At 50.2% G+C, this 9,791-nt stretch overlaps 29 non-coding genes across 29 annotated transcripts; all 29 read left to right on the plus strand.

Moving 5' to 3' along the window:
* Nucleotides 1-97: 97 nt before the first annotated feature.
* Nucleotides 98-216, plus strand: LOC128129607 (5S ribosomal RNA). The gene has a single exon (XR_008227528.1). It is a non-coding gene; the product is annotated as a 5S ribosomal RNA (ribosomal RNA).
* Nucleotides 217-435: 219 nt separating this feature from the next.
* On the plus strand, nt 436-554 carry LOC128130260 (5S ribosomal RNA). The gene has a single exon (XR_008228182.1). It is a non-coding gene; the product is annotated as a 5S ribosomal RNA (ribosomal RNA).
* A 219-nt stretch (nt 555-773) lies between these two features.
* Nucleotides 774-892, plus strand: LOC128129381 (5S ribosomal RNA). Its single transcript, XR_008227275.1, has one exon. It is a non-coding gene; the product is annotated as a 5S ribosomal RNA (ribosomal RNA).
* A 221-nt stretch (nt 893-1,113) lies between these two features.
* LOC128129608 (5S ribosomal RNA) lies at nt 1,114-1,232 on the plus strand. Its single transcript, XR_008227529.1, has one exon. It is a non-coding gene; the product is annotated as a 5S ribosomal RNA (ribosomal RNA).
* A 219-nt stretch (nt 1,233-1,451) lies between these two features.
* On the plus strand, nt 1,452-1,570 carry LOC128130581 (5S ribosomal RNA). The gene has a single exon (XR_008228505.1). It is a non-coding gene; the product is annotated as a 5S ribosomal RNA (ribosomal RNA).
* A 219-nt stretch (nt 1,571-1,789) lies between these two features.
* LOC128129611 (5S ribosomal RNA) lies at nt 1,790-1,908 on the plus strand. Its single transcript, XR_008227531.1, has one exon. It is a non-coding gene; the product is annotated as a 5S ribosomal RNA (ribosomal RNA).
* A 221-nt stretch (nt 1,909-2,129) lies between these two features.
* On the plus strand, nt 2,130-2,248 carry LOC128129612 (5S ribosomal RNA). Its single transcript, XR_008227532.1, has one exon. It is a non-coding gene; the product is annotated as a 5S ribosomal RNA (ribosomal RNA).
* A 219-nt stretch (nt 2,249-2,467) lies between these two features.
* LOC128130261 (5S ribosomal RNA) lies at nt 2,468-2,586 on the plus strand. Its single transcript, XR_008228183.1, has one exon. It is a non-coding gene; the product is annotated as a 5S ribosomal RNA (ribosomal RNA).
* A 219-nt stretch (nt 2,587-2,805) lies between these two features.
* LOC128129382 (5S ribosomal RNA) lies at nt 2,806-2,924 on the plus strand. Its single transcript, XR_008227276.1, has one exon. It is a non-coding gene; the product is annotated as a 5S ribosomal RNA (ribosomal RNA).
* Nucleotides 2,925-3,149: 225 nt separating this feature from the next.
* Nucleotides 3,150-3,268, plus strand: LOC128129383 (5S ribosomal RNA). Its single transcript, XR_008227291.1, has one exon. It is a non-coding gene; the product is annotated as a 5S ribosomal RNA (ribosomal RNA).
* A 219-nt stretch (nt 3,269-3,487) lies between these two features.
* LOC128129613 (5S ribosomal RNA) lies at nt 3,488-3,606 on the plus strand. Its single transcript, XR_008227533.1, has one exon. It is a non-coding gene; the product is annotated as a 5S ribosomal RNA (ribosomal RNA).
* Nucleotides 3,607-3,827: 221 nt separating this feature from the next.
* On the plus strand, nt 3,828-3,946 carry LOC128129614 (5S ribosomal RNA). Its single transcript, XR_008227534.1, has one exon. It is a non-coding gene; the product is annotated as a 5S ribosomal RNA (ribosomal RNA).
* A 219-nt stretch (nt 3,947-4,165) lies between these two features.
* Nucleotides 4,166-4,284, plus strand: LOC128130264 (5S ribosomal RNA). The gene has a single exon (XR_008228185.1). It is a non-coding gene; the product is annotated as a 5S ribosomal RNA (ribosomal RNA).
* A 219-nt stretch (nt 4,285-4,503) lies between these two features.
* On the plus strand, nt 4,504-4,622 carry LOC128129384 (5S ribosomal RNA). Its single transcript, XR_008227294.1, has one exon. It is a non-coding gene; the product is annotated as a 5S ribosomal RNA (ribosomal RNA).
* Nucleotides 4,623-4,847: 225 nt separating this feature from the next.
* Nucleotides 4,848-4,966, plus strand: LOC128130202 (5S ribosomal RNA). The gene has a single exon (XR_008228124.1). It is a non-coding gene; the product is annotated as a 5S ribosomal RNA (ribosomal RNA).
* Nucleotides 4,967-5,186: 220 nt separating this feature from the next.
* LOC128129385 (5S ribosomal RNA) lies at nt 5,187-5,305 on the plus strand. The gene has a single exon (XR_008227295.1). It is a non-coding gene; the product is annotated as a 5S ribosomal RNA (ribosomal RNA).
* A 219-nt stretch (nt 5,306-5,524) lies between these two features.
* LOC128129615 (5S ribosomal RNA) lies at nt 5,525-5,643 on the plus strand. The gene has a single exon (XR_008227536.1). It is a non-coding gene; the product is annotated as a 5S ribosomal RNA (ribosomal RNA).
* Nucleotides 5,644-5,863: 220 nt separating this feature from the next.
* On the plus strand, nt 5,864-5,982 carry LOC128129387 (5S ribosomal RNA). The gene has a single exon (XR_008227297.1). It is a non-coding gene; the product is annotated as a 5S ribosomal RNA (ribosomal RNA).
* Nucleotides 5,983-6,201: 219 nt separating this feature from the next.
* Nucleotides 6,202-6,320, plus strand: LOC128130215 (5S ribosomal RNA). The gene has a single exon (XR_008228137.1). It is a non-coding gene; the product is annotated as a 5S ribosomal RNA (ribosomal RNA).
* A 220-nt stretch (nt 6,321-6,540) lies between these two features.
* Nucleotides 6,541-6,659, plus strand: LOC128129388 (5S ribosomal RNA). The gene has a single exon (XR_008227298.1). It is a non-coding gene; the product is annotated as a 5S ribosomal RNA (ribosomal RNA).
* Nucleotides 6,660-6,879: 220 nt separating this feature from the next.
* Nucleotides 6,880-6,998, plus strand: LOC128130265 (5S ribosomal RNA). The gene has a single exon (XR_008228186.1). It is a non-coding gene; the product is annotated as a 5S ribosomal RNA (ribosomal RNA).
* A 219-nt stretch (nt 6,999-7,217) lies between these two features.
* Nucleotides 7,218-7,336, plus strand: LOC128129389 (5S ribosomal RNA). The gene has a single exon (XR_008227299.1). It is a non-coding gene; the product is annotated as a 5S ribosomal RNA (ribosomal RNA).
* Nucleotides 7,337-7,562: 226 nt separating this feature from the next.
* Nucleotides 7,563-7,681, plus strand: LOC128130203 (5S ribosomal RNA). Its single transcript, XR_008228125.1, has one exon. It is a non-coding gene; the product is annotated as a 5S ribosomal RNA (ribosomal RNA).
* A 220-nt stretch (nt 7,682-7,901) lies between these two features.
* Nucleotides 7,902-8,020, plus strand: LOC128129390 (5S ribosomal RNA). Its single transcript, XR_008227300.1, has one exon. It is a non-coding gene; the product is annotated as a 5S ribosomal RNA (ribosomal RNA).
* A 219-nt stretch (nt 8,021-8,239) lies between these two features.
* On the plus strand, nt 8,240-8,358 carry LOC128129616 (5S ribosomal RNA). The gene has a single exon (XR_008227537.1). It is a non-coding gene; the product is annotated as a 5S ribosomal RNA (ribosomal RNA).
* Nucleotides 8,359-8,578: 220 nt separating this feature from the next.
* Nucleotides 8,579-8,697, plus strand: LOC128129617 (5S ribosomal RNA). Its single transcript, XR_008227538.1, has one exon. It is a non-coding gene; the product is annotated as a 5S ribosomal RNA (ribosomal RNA).
* Nucleotides 8,698-8,916: 219 nt separating this feature from the next.
* On the plus strand, nt 8,917-9,035 carry LOC128130204 (5S ribosomal RNA). Its single transcript, XR_008228126.1, has one exon. It is a non-coding gene; the product is annotated as a 5S ribosomal RNA (ribosomal RNA).
* Nucleotides 9,036-9,255: 220 nt separating this feature from the next.
* LOC128130604 (5S ribosomal RNA) lies at nt 9,256-9,373 on the plus strand. Its single transcript, XR_008228528.1, has one exon. It is a non-coding gene; the product is annotated as a 5S ribosomal RNA (ribosomal RNA).
* A 219-nt stretch (nt 9,374-9,592) lies between these two features.
* LOC128129618 (5S ribosomal RNA) lies at nt 9,593-9,711 on the plus strand. The gene has a single exon (XR_008227539.1). It is a non-coding gene; the product is annotated as a 5S ribosomal RNA (ribosomal RNA).
* The last annotated feature ends 80 nt before the right edge of the window (nt 9,712-9,791 follow it).

Here is a 9,791-nt window from a genome sequence, read left to right on the forward strand (position 1 = left end):
AGCCGATCCCTCACGTGGGTCCCACGCCTCGCGTACGAAAGCAAACGAGGTTCTGCGTCTTGTAAGACATAAAAACAATTACCACGGATAGTATTTCGGGTGCGATCATACCAGCACTAACGCACCGGATCCCATCAGAACTCCGCAGTTAAGCGTGCTTGGGCGAGAGTAGTACTAGGATGGGTGACCCCCTGGGAAGTCCTCGTGTTGCACCCCCTTTTTCGTTGCCCGTTTGCGTTTTTTTAGGTTTTAGGTGCGTTTTTTTTTCCTTTCTTGTTATGTCTATGCTCGGGCGGCATCCGGTTCAATGTTGATCGTTTTCGTGTTTCCCTGAACGGAGCCGATCCCTCACGTGGGTCCCACGCCTCGCGTACGAAAGCAAACGAGGTTCTGCGTCTTGTAAGACATAAAAACAATTACCACGGATAGTATTTCGGGTGCGATCATACCAGCACTAATGCACCGGATTCCATCAGAACTCCGCAGTTAAGCGTGCTTGGGCGAGAGTAGTACTAGGATGGGTGACCCCCTGGGAAGTCCTCGTGTTGCACCCCCTTTTTCGTTGCCCGTTTGCGTTTTTTTAGGTTTTAGGTGCGTTTTTTTTTCCTTTCTTGTTATGTCTATGCTCGGGCGGCATCCGGTTCAATGTTGATCGTTTTCGTGTTTCCCTGAACGGAGCCGATCCCTCACGTGGGTCCCACGCCTCGCGTACGAAAGCAAACGAGGTTCTGCGTCTTGTAAGACATAAAAACAATTACCACGGATAGTATTTCGGGTGCGATCATACCAGCACTAATGCACCGGATCCCATCAGAACTCCGCAGTTAAGCGTGCTTGGGCGAGAGTAGTACTAGGATGGGTGACCCCCTGGGAAGTCCTCGTGTTGCACCCCCTTTTTCGTTGCCCGTTTGCGTTTTTTAAGGTTTTAGGTGCGTTTTTTTTTTTCCTTTCTTGTTATGTCTATGCTCGGGCGGCATCCGGTTCAATGTTGATCGTTTTCGTGTTTCCCTGAACGGAGCCGATCCCTCACGTGGGTCCCACGCCTCGCGTACGAAAGCAAACGAGGTTCTGCGTCTTGTAAGACATAAAAACAATTACCACGGATAGTATTTCGGGTGCGATCATACCAGCACTAACGCACCGGATCCCATCAGAACTCCGCAGTTAAGCGTGCTTGGGCGAGAGTAGTACTAGGATGGGTGACCCCCTGGGAAGTCCTCGTGTTGCACCCCCTTTTTCGTTGCCCGTTTGCGTTTTTTTAGGTTTTAGGTGCGTTTTTTTTTCCTTTCTTGTTATGTCTATGCTCGGGCGGCATCCGGTTCAATGTTGATCGTTTTCGTGTTTCCCTGAACGGAGCCGATCCCTCACGTGGGTCCCACGCCTCGCGTACGAAAGCAAACGAGGTTCTGCGTCTTGTAAGACATAAAAACAATTACCACGGATAGTATTTCGGGTGCGATCATACCAGCACTAATGCACCGGATCCCATCAGAACTCCGCAGTTAAGCGTGCTTGGGCGAGAGTAGTACTAGGATGGGTGACCCCCTGGGAAGTCGTCGTGTTGCACCCCCTTTTTCGTTGCCCGTTTGCGTTTTTTTAGGTTTTAGGTGCGTTTTTTTTTCCTTTCTTGTTATGTCGATGCTCGGGCGGCATCCGGTTCAATGTTGATCGTTTTCGTGTTTCCCTGAACGGAGCCGATCCCTCACGTGGGTCCCACGCCTCGCGTACGAAAGCAAACGAGGTTCTGCGTCTTGTAAGACATAAAAACAATTACCACGGATAGTATTTCGGGTGCGATCATACCAGCACTAACGCACCGGATCCCATCAGAACTCCGCAGTTAAGCGTGCTTGGGCGAGAGTAGTACTAGGATGGGTGACCCCCTGGGAAGTCCTCGTGTTGCACCCCCTTTTTCGTTGCCCGTTTGCGTTTTTTAAGGTTTTAGGTGCGTTTTTTTTTTTCCTTTCTTGTTATGTCTATGCTCGGGCGGCATCCGGTTCAATGTTGATCGTTTTCGTGTTTCCCTGAACGGAGCCGATCCCTCACGTGGGTCCCACGCCTCGCGTACGAAAGCAAACGAGGTTCTGCGTCTTGTAAGACATAAAAACAATTACCACGGATAGTATTTCGGGTGCGATCATACCAGCACTAACGCACCGGATCCCATCAGAACTCCGCAGTTAAGCGTGCTTGGGCGAGAGTAGTACTAGGATGGGTGACCCCCTGGGAAGTCCTCGTGTTGCACCCCCTTTTTCGTTGCCCGTTTGCGTTTTTTTAGGTTTTAGGTGCGTTTTTTTTTCCTTTCTTGTTATGTCTATGCTCGGGCGGCATCCGGTTCAATGTTGATCGTTTTCGTGTTTCCCTGAACGGAGCCGATCCCTCACGTGGGTCCCACGCCTCGCGTACGAAAGCAAACGAGGTTCTGCGTCTTGTAAGACATAAAAACAATTACCACGGATAGTATTTCGGGTGCGATCATACCAGCACTAATGCACCGGATTCCATCAGAACTCCGCAGTTAAGCGTGCTTGGGCGAGAGTAGTACTAGGATGGGTGACCCCCTGGGAAGTCCTCGTGTTGCACCCCCTTTTTCGTTGCCCGTTTGCGTTTTTTTAGGTTTTAGGTGCGTTTTTTTTTCCTTTCTTGTTATGTCTATGCTCGGGCGGCATCCGGTTCAATGTTGATCGTTTTCGTGTTTCCCTGAACGGAGCCGATCCCTCACGTGGGTCCCACGCCTCGCGTACGAAAGCAAACGAGGTTCTGCGTCTTGTAAGACATAAAAACAATTACCACGGATAGTATTTCGGGTGCGATCATACCAGCACTAATGCACCGGATCCCATCAGAACTCCGCAGTTAAGCGTGCTTGGGCGAGAGTAGTACTAGGATGGGTGACCCCCTGGGAAGTCCTCGTGTTGCACCCCCTTTTTCGTTGCCCGTTTGCGTTTTTTTAGGTTTTAGGTGCGTTTTTTTTTTTTTTTCCTTTCTTGTTATGTCTATGCTCGGGCGGCATCCGGTTCAATGTTGATCGTTTTCGTGTTTCCCTGAACGGAGCCGATCCCTCACGTGGGTCCCACGCCTCGCGTACGAAAGCAAACGAGGTTCTGCGTCTTGTAAGACATAAAAACAATTACCACGGATAGTATTTCGGGTGCGATCATACCAGCACTAATGCACCGGATCCCATCAGAACTCCGCAGTTAAGCGTGCTTGGGCGAGAGTAGTACTAGGATGGGTGACCCCCTGGGAAGTCCTCGTGTTGCACCCCCTTTTTCGTTGCCCGTTTGCGTTTTTTTAGGTTTTAGGTGCGTTTTTTTTTCCTTTCTTGTTATGTCGATGCTCGGGCGGCATCCGGTTCAATGTTGATCGTTTTCGTGTTTCCCTGAACGGAGCCGATCCCTCACGTGGGTCCCACGCCTCGCGTACGAAAGCAAACGAGGTTCTGCGTCTTGTAAGACATAAAAACAATTACCACGGATAGTATTTCGGGTGCGATCATACCAGCACTAACGCACCGGATCCCATCAGAACTCCGCAGTTAAGCGTGCTTGGGCGAGAGTAGTACTAGGATGGGTGACCCCCTGGGAAGTCCTCGTGTTGCACCCCCTTTTTCGTTGCCCGTTTGCGTTTTTTAAGGTTTTAGGTGCGTTTTTTTTTTTCCTTTCTTGTTATGTCTATGCTCGGGCGGCATCCGGTTCAATGTTGATCGTTTTCGTGTTTCCCTGAACGGAGCCGATCCCTCACGTGGGTCCCACGCCTCGCGTACGAAAGCAAACGAGGTTCTGCGTCTTGTAAGACATAAAAACAATTACCACGGATAGTATTTCGGGTGCGATCATACCAGCACTAACGCACCGGATCCCATCAGAACTCCGCAGTTAAGCGTGCTTGGGCGAGAGTAGTACTAGGATGGGTGACCCCCTGGGAAGTCCTCGTGTTGCACCCCCTTTTTCGTTGCCCGTTTGCGTTTTTTTAGGTTTTAGGTGCGTTTTTTTTTCCTTTCTTGTTATGTCTATGCTCGGGCGGCATCCGGTTCAATGTTGATCGTTTTCGTGTTTCCCTGAACGGAGCCGATCCCTCACGTGGGTCCCACGCCTCGCGTACGAAAGCAAACGAGGTTCTGCGTCTTGTAAGACATAAAAACAATTACCACGGATAGTATTTCGGGTGCGATCATACCAGCACTAATGCACCGGATTCCATCAGAACTCCGCAGTTAAGCGTGCTTGGGCGAGAGTAGTACTAGGATGGGTGACCCCCTGGGAAGTCCTCGTGTTGCACCCCCTTTTTCGTTGCCCGTTTGCGTTTTTTTAGGTTTTAGGTGCGTTTTTTTTTCCTTTCTTGTTATGTCTATGCTCGGGCGGCATCCGGTTCAATGTTGATCGTTTTCGTGTTTCCCTGAACGGAGCCGATCCCTCACGTGGGTCCCACGCCTCGCGTACGAAAGCAAACGAGGTTCTGCGTCTTGTAAGACATAAAAACAATTACCACGGATAGTATTTCGGGTGCGATCATACCAGCACTAATGCACCGGATCCCATCAGAACTCCGCAGTTAAGCGTGCTTGGGCGAGAGTAGTACTAGGATGGGTGACCCCCTGGGAAGTCCTCGTGTTGCACCCCCTTTTTCGTTGCCCGTTTGCGTTTTTTTAGGTTTTAGGTGCGTTTTTTTTTTTTTTTCCTTTCTTGTTATGTCTATGCTCGGGCGGCATCCGGTTCAATGTTGATCGTTTTCGTGTTTCCCTGAACGGAGCCGATCCCTCACGTGGGTCCCACGCCTCGCGTACGAAAGCAAACGAGGTTCTGCGTCTTGTAAGACATAAAAACAATTACCACGGATAGTATTTCTGGTGCGATCATACCAGCACTAATGCACCGGATCCCATCAGAACTCCGCAGTTAAGCGTGCTTGGGCGAGAGTAGTACTAGGATGGGTGACCCCCTGGGAAGTCCTCGTGTTGCACCCCCTTTTTCGTTGCCCGTTTGCGTTTTTTTAGGTTTTAGGTGCGTTTTTTTTTTCCTTTCTTGTTATGTCGATGCTCGGGCGGCATCCGGTTCAATGTTGATCGTTTTCGTGTTTCCCTGAACGGAGCCGATCCCTCACGTGGGTCCCACGCCTCGCGTACGAAAGCAAACGAGGTTCTGCGTCTTGTAAGACATAAAAACAATTACCACGGATAGTATTTCGGGTGCGATCATACCAGCACTAATGCACCGGATCCCATCAGAACTCCGCAGTTAAGCGTGCTTGGGCGAGAGTAGTACTAGGATGGGTGACCCCCTGGGAAGTCCTCGTGTTGCACCCCCTTTTTCGTTGCCCGTTTGCGTTTTTTTAGGTTTTAGGTGCGTTTTTTTTTCCTTTCTTGTTATGTCTATGCTCGGGCGGCATCCGGTTCAATGTTGATCGTTTTCGTGTTTCCCTGAACGGAGCCGATCCCTCACGTGGGTCCCACGCCTCGCGTACGAAAGCAAACGAGGTTCTGCGTCTTGTAAGACATAAAAACAATTACCACGGATAGTATTTCGGGTGCGATCATACCAGCACTAACGCACCGGATCCCATCAGAACTCCGCAGTTAAGCGTGCTTGGGCGAGAGTAGTACTAGGATGGGTGACCCCCTGGGAAGTCCTCGTGTTGCACCCCCTTTTTCGTTGCCCGTTTGCGTTTTTTTAGGTTTTAGGTGCGTTTTTTTTTTCCTTTCTTGTTATGTCGATGCTCGGGCGGCATCCGGTTCAATGTTGATCGTTTTCGTGTTTCCCTGAACGGAGCCGATCCCTCACGTGGGTCCCACGCCTCGCGTACGAAAGCAAACGAGGTTCTGCGTCTTGTAAGACATAAAAACAATTACCACGGATAGTATTTCGGGTGCGATCATACCAGCACTAATGCACCGGATCCCATCAGAACTCCGCAGTTAAGCGTGCTTGGGCGAGAGTAGTACTAGGATGGGTGACCCCCTGGGAAGTCCTCGTGTTGCACCCCCTTTTTCGTTGCCCGTTTGCGTTTTTTTAGGTTTTAGGTGCGTTTTTTTTTCCTTTCTTGTTATGTCTATGCTCGGGCGGCATCCGGTTCAATGTTGATCGTTTTCGTGTTTCCCTGAACGGAGCCGATCCCTCACGTGGGTCCCACGCCTCGCGTACGAAAGCAAACGAGGTTCTGCGTCTTGTAAGACATAAAAACAATTACCACGGATAGTATTTCGGGTGCGATCATACTAGCACTAATGCACCGGATCCCATCAGAACTCCGCAGTTAAGCGTGCTTGGGCGAGAGTAGTACTAGGATGGGTGACCCCCTGGGAAGTCCTCGTGTTGCACCCCCTTTTTCGTTGCCCGTTTGCGTTTTTTTAGGTTTTAGGTGCGTTTTTTTTTTCCTTTCTTGTTATGTCGATGCTCGGGCGGCATCCGGTTCAATGTTGATCGTTTTCGTGTTTCCCTGAACGGAGCCGATCCCTCACGTGGGTCCCACGCCTCGCGTACGAAAGCAAACGAGGTTCTGCGTCTTGTAAGACATAAAAACAATTACCACGGATAGTATTTCGGGTGCGATCATACCAGCACTAATGCACCGGATCCCATCAGAACTCCGCAGTTAAGCGTGCTTGGGCGAGAGTAGTACTAGGATGGGTGACCCCCTGGGAAGTCCTCGTGTTGCACCCCCTTTTTCGTTGCCCGTTTGCGTTTTTTTAGGTTTTAGGTGCGTTTTTTTTTTCCTTTCTTGTTATGTCTATGCTCGGGCGGCATCCGGTTCAATGTTGATCGTTTTCGTGTTTCCCTGAACGGAGCCGATCCCTCACGTGGGTCCCACGCCTCGCGTACGAAAGCAAACGAGGTTCTGCGTCTTGTAAGACATAAAAACAATTACCACGGATAGTATTTTGGGTGCGATCATACCAGCACTAATGCACCGGATTCCATCAGAACTCCGCAGTTAAGCGTGCTTGGGCGAGAGTAGTACTAGGATGGGTGACCCCCTGGGAAGTCCTCGTGTTGCACCCCCTTTTTCGTTGCCCGTTTGCGTTTTTTTAGGTTTTAGGTGCGTTTTTTTTTCCTTTCTTGTTATGTCTATGCTCGGGCGGCATCCGGTTCAATGTTGATCGTTTTCGTGTTTCCCTGAACGGAGCCGATCCCTCACGTGGGTCCCACGCCTCGCGTACGAAAGCAAACGAGGTTCTGCGTCTTGTAAGACATAAAAACAATTACCACGGATAGTATTTCGGGTGCGATCATACCAGCACTAATGCACCGGATCCCATCAGAACTCCGCAGTTAAGCGTGCTTGGGCGAGAGTAGTACTAGGATGGGTGACCCCCTGGGAAGTCCTCGTGTTGCACCCCCTTTTTCGTTGCCCGTTTGCGTTTTTTTAGGTTTTAGGTGCGTTTTTTTTTTTTTTTTCCTTTCTTGTTATGTCTATGCTCGGGCGGCATCCGGTTCAATGTTGATCGTTTTCGTGTTTCCCTGAACGGAGCCGATCCCTCACGTGGGTCCCACGCCTCGCGTACGAAAGCAAACGAGGTTCTGCGTCTTGTAAGACATAAAAACAATTACCACGGATAGTATTTCTGGTGCGATCATACCAGCACTAATGCACCGGATCCCATCAGAACTCCGCAGTTAAGCGTGCTTGGGCGAGAGTAGTACTAGGATGGGTGACCCCCTGGGAAGTCCTCGTGTTGCACCCCCTTTTTCGTTGCCCGTTTGCGTTTTTTTAGGTTTTAGGTGCGTTTTTTTTTTCCTTTCTTGTTATGTCGATGCTCGGGCGGCATCCGGTTCAATGTTGATCGTTTTCGTGTTTCCCTGAACGGAGCCGATCCCTCACGTGGGTCCCACGCCTCGCGTACGAAAGCAAACGAGGTTCTGCGTCTTGTAAGACATAAAAACAATTACCACGGATAGTATTTCGGGTGCGATCATACCAGCACTAATGCACCGGATCCCATCAGAACTCCGCAGTTAAGCGTGCTTGGGCGAGAGTAGTACTAGGATGGGTGACCCCCTGGGAAGTCCTCGTGTTGCACCCCCTTTTTCGTTGCCCGTTTGCGTTTTTTTAGGTTTTAGGTGCGTTTTTTTTTCCTTTCTTGTTATGTCTATGCTCGGGCGGCATCCGGTTCAATGTTGATCGTTTTCGTGTTTCCCTGAACGGAGCCGATCCCTCACGTGGGTCCCACGCCTCGCGTACGAAAGCAAACGAGGTTCTGCGTCTTGTAAGACATAAAAACAATTACCACGGATAGTATTTCGGGTGCGATCATACCAGCACTAACGCACCGGATCCCATCAGAACTCCGCAGTTAAGCGTGCTTGGGCGAGAGTAGTACTAGGATGGGTGACCCCCTGGGAAGTCCTCGTGTTGCACCCCCTTTTTCGTTGCCCGTTTGCGTTTTTTTAGGTTTTAGGTGCGTTTTTTTTTTCCTTTCTTGTTATGTCGATGCTCGGGCGGCATCCGGTTCAATGTTGATCGTTTTCGTGTTTCCCTGAACGGAGCCGATCCCTCACGTGGGTCCCACGCCTCGCGTACGAAAGCAAACGAGGTTCTGCGTCTTGTAAGACATAAAAACAATTACCACGGATAGTATTTCGGGTGCGATCATACCAGCACTAACGCACCGGATCCCATCAGAACTCCGCAGTTAAGCGTGCTTGGGCGAGAGTAGTACTAGGATGGGTGACCCCCTGGGAAGTCCTCGTGTTGCACCCCCTTTTTCGTTGCCCGTTTGCGTTTTTTTAGGTTTTAGGTGCGTTTTTTTTTCCTTTCTTGTTATGTCGATGCTCGGGCGGCATCCGGTTCAATGTTGATCGTTTTCGTGTTTCCCTGAACGGAGCCGATCCCTCACGTGGGTCCCACGCCTCGCGTACGAAAGCAAACGAGGTTCTGCGTCTTGTAAGACATAAAAACAATTACCACGGATAGTATTTCTGGTGCGATCATACCAGCACTAATGCACCGGATCCCATCAGAACTCCGCAGTTAAGCGTGCTTGGGCGAGAGTAGTACTAGGATGGGTGACCCCCTGGGAAGTCCTCGTGTTGCACCCCCTTTTTCGTTGCCCGTTTGCGTTTTTTTAGGTTTTAGGTGCGTTTTTTTTTTCCTTTCTTGTTATGTCGATGCTCGGGCGGCATCCGGTTCAATGTTGATCGTTTTCGTGTTTCCCTGAACGGAGCCGATCCCTCACGTGGGTCCCACGCCTCGCGTACGAAAGCAAACGAGGTTCTGCGTCTTGTAATACATAAAAACAATTACCACGGATAGTATTTCGGGTGCGATCATACCAGCACTAATGCACCGGATCCCATCAGAACTCCGCAGTTAAGCGTGCTTGGGCGAGAGTAGTACTAGGATGGGTGACCCCTGGGAAGTCCTCGTGTTGCACCCCCTTTTTCGTTGCCCGTTTGCGTTTTTTTAGGTTTTAGGTGCGTTTTTTTTTCCTTTCTTGTTATGTCTATGCTCGGGCGGCATCCGGTTCAATGTTGATCGTTTTCGTGTTTCCCTGAACGGAGCCGATCCCTCACGTGGGTCCCACGCCTCGCGTACGAAAGCAAACGAGGTTCTGCGTCTTGTAAGACATAAAAACAATTACCACGGATAGTATTTCGGGTGCGATCATACCAGCACTAACGCACCGGATCCCATCAGAACTCCGCAGTTAAGCGTGCTTGGGCGAGAGTAGTACTAGGATGGGTGACCCCCTGGGAAGTCCTCGTGTTGCACCCCCTTTTTCGTTGCCCGTTTGCGTTTTTTTAGGTTTTAGGTGCGTTTTTTTTTTCCTTTCTTGTTATGTCGATGCTCGGGCG

This window comes from Lactuca sativa, chromosome 1 (genome assembly GCF_002870075.4).
Source record: "Lactuca sativa cultivar Salinas chromosome 1, Lsat_Salinas_v11, whole genome shotgun sequence".
Lineage (NCBI taxonomy): Eukaryota > Viridiplantae > Streptophyta > Magnoliopsida > Asterales > Asteraceae > Lactuca > Lactuca sativa.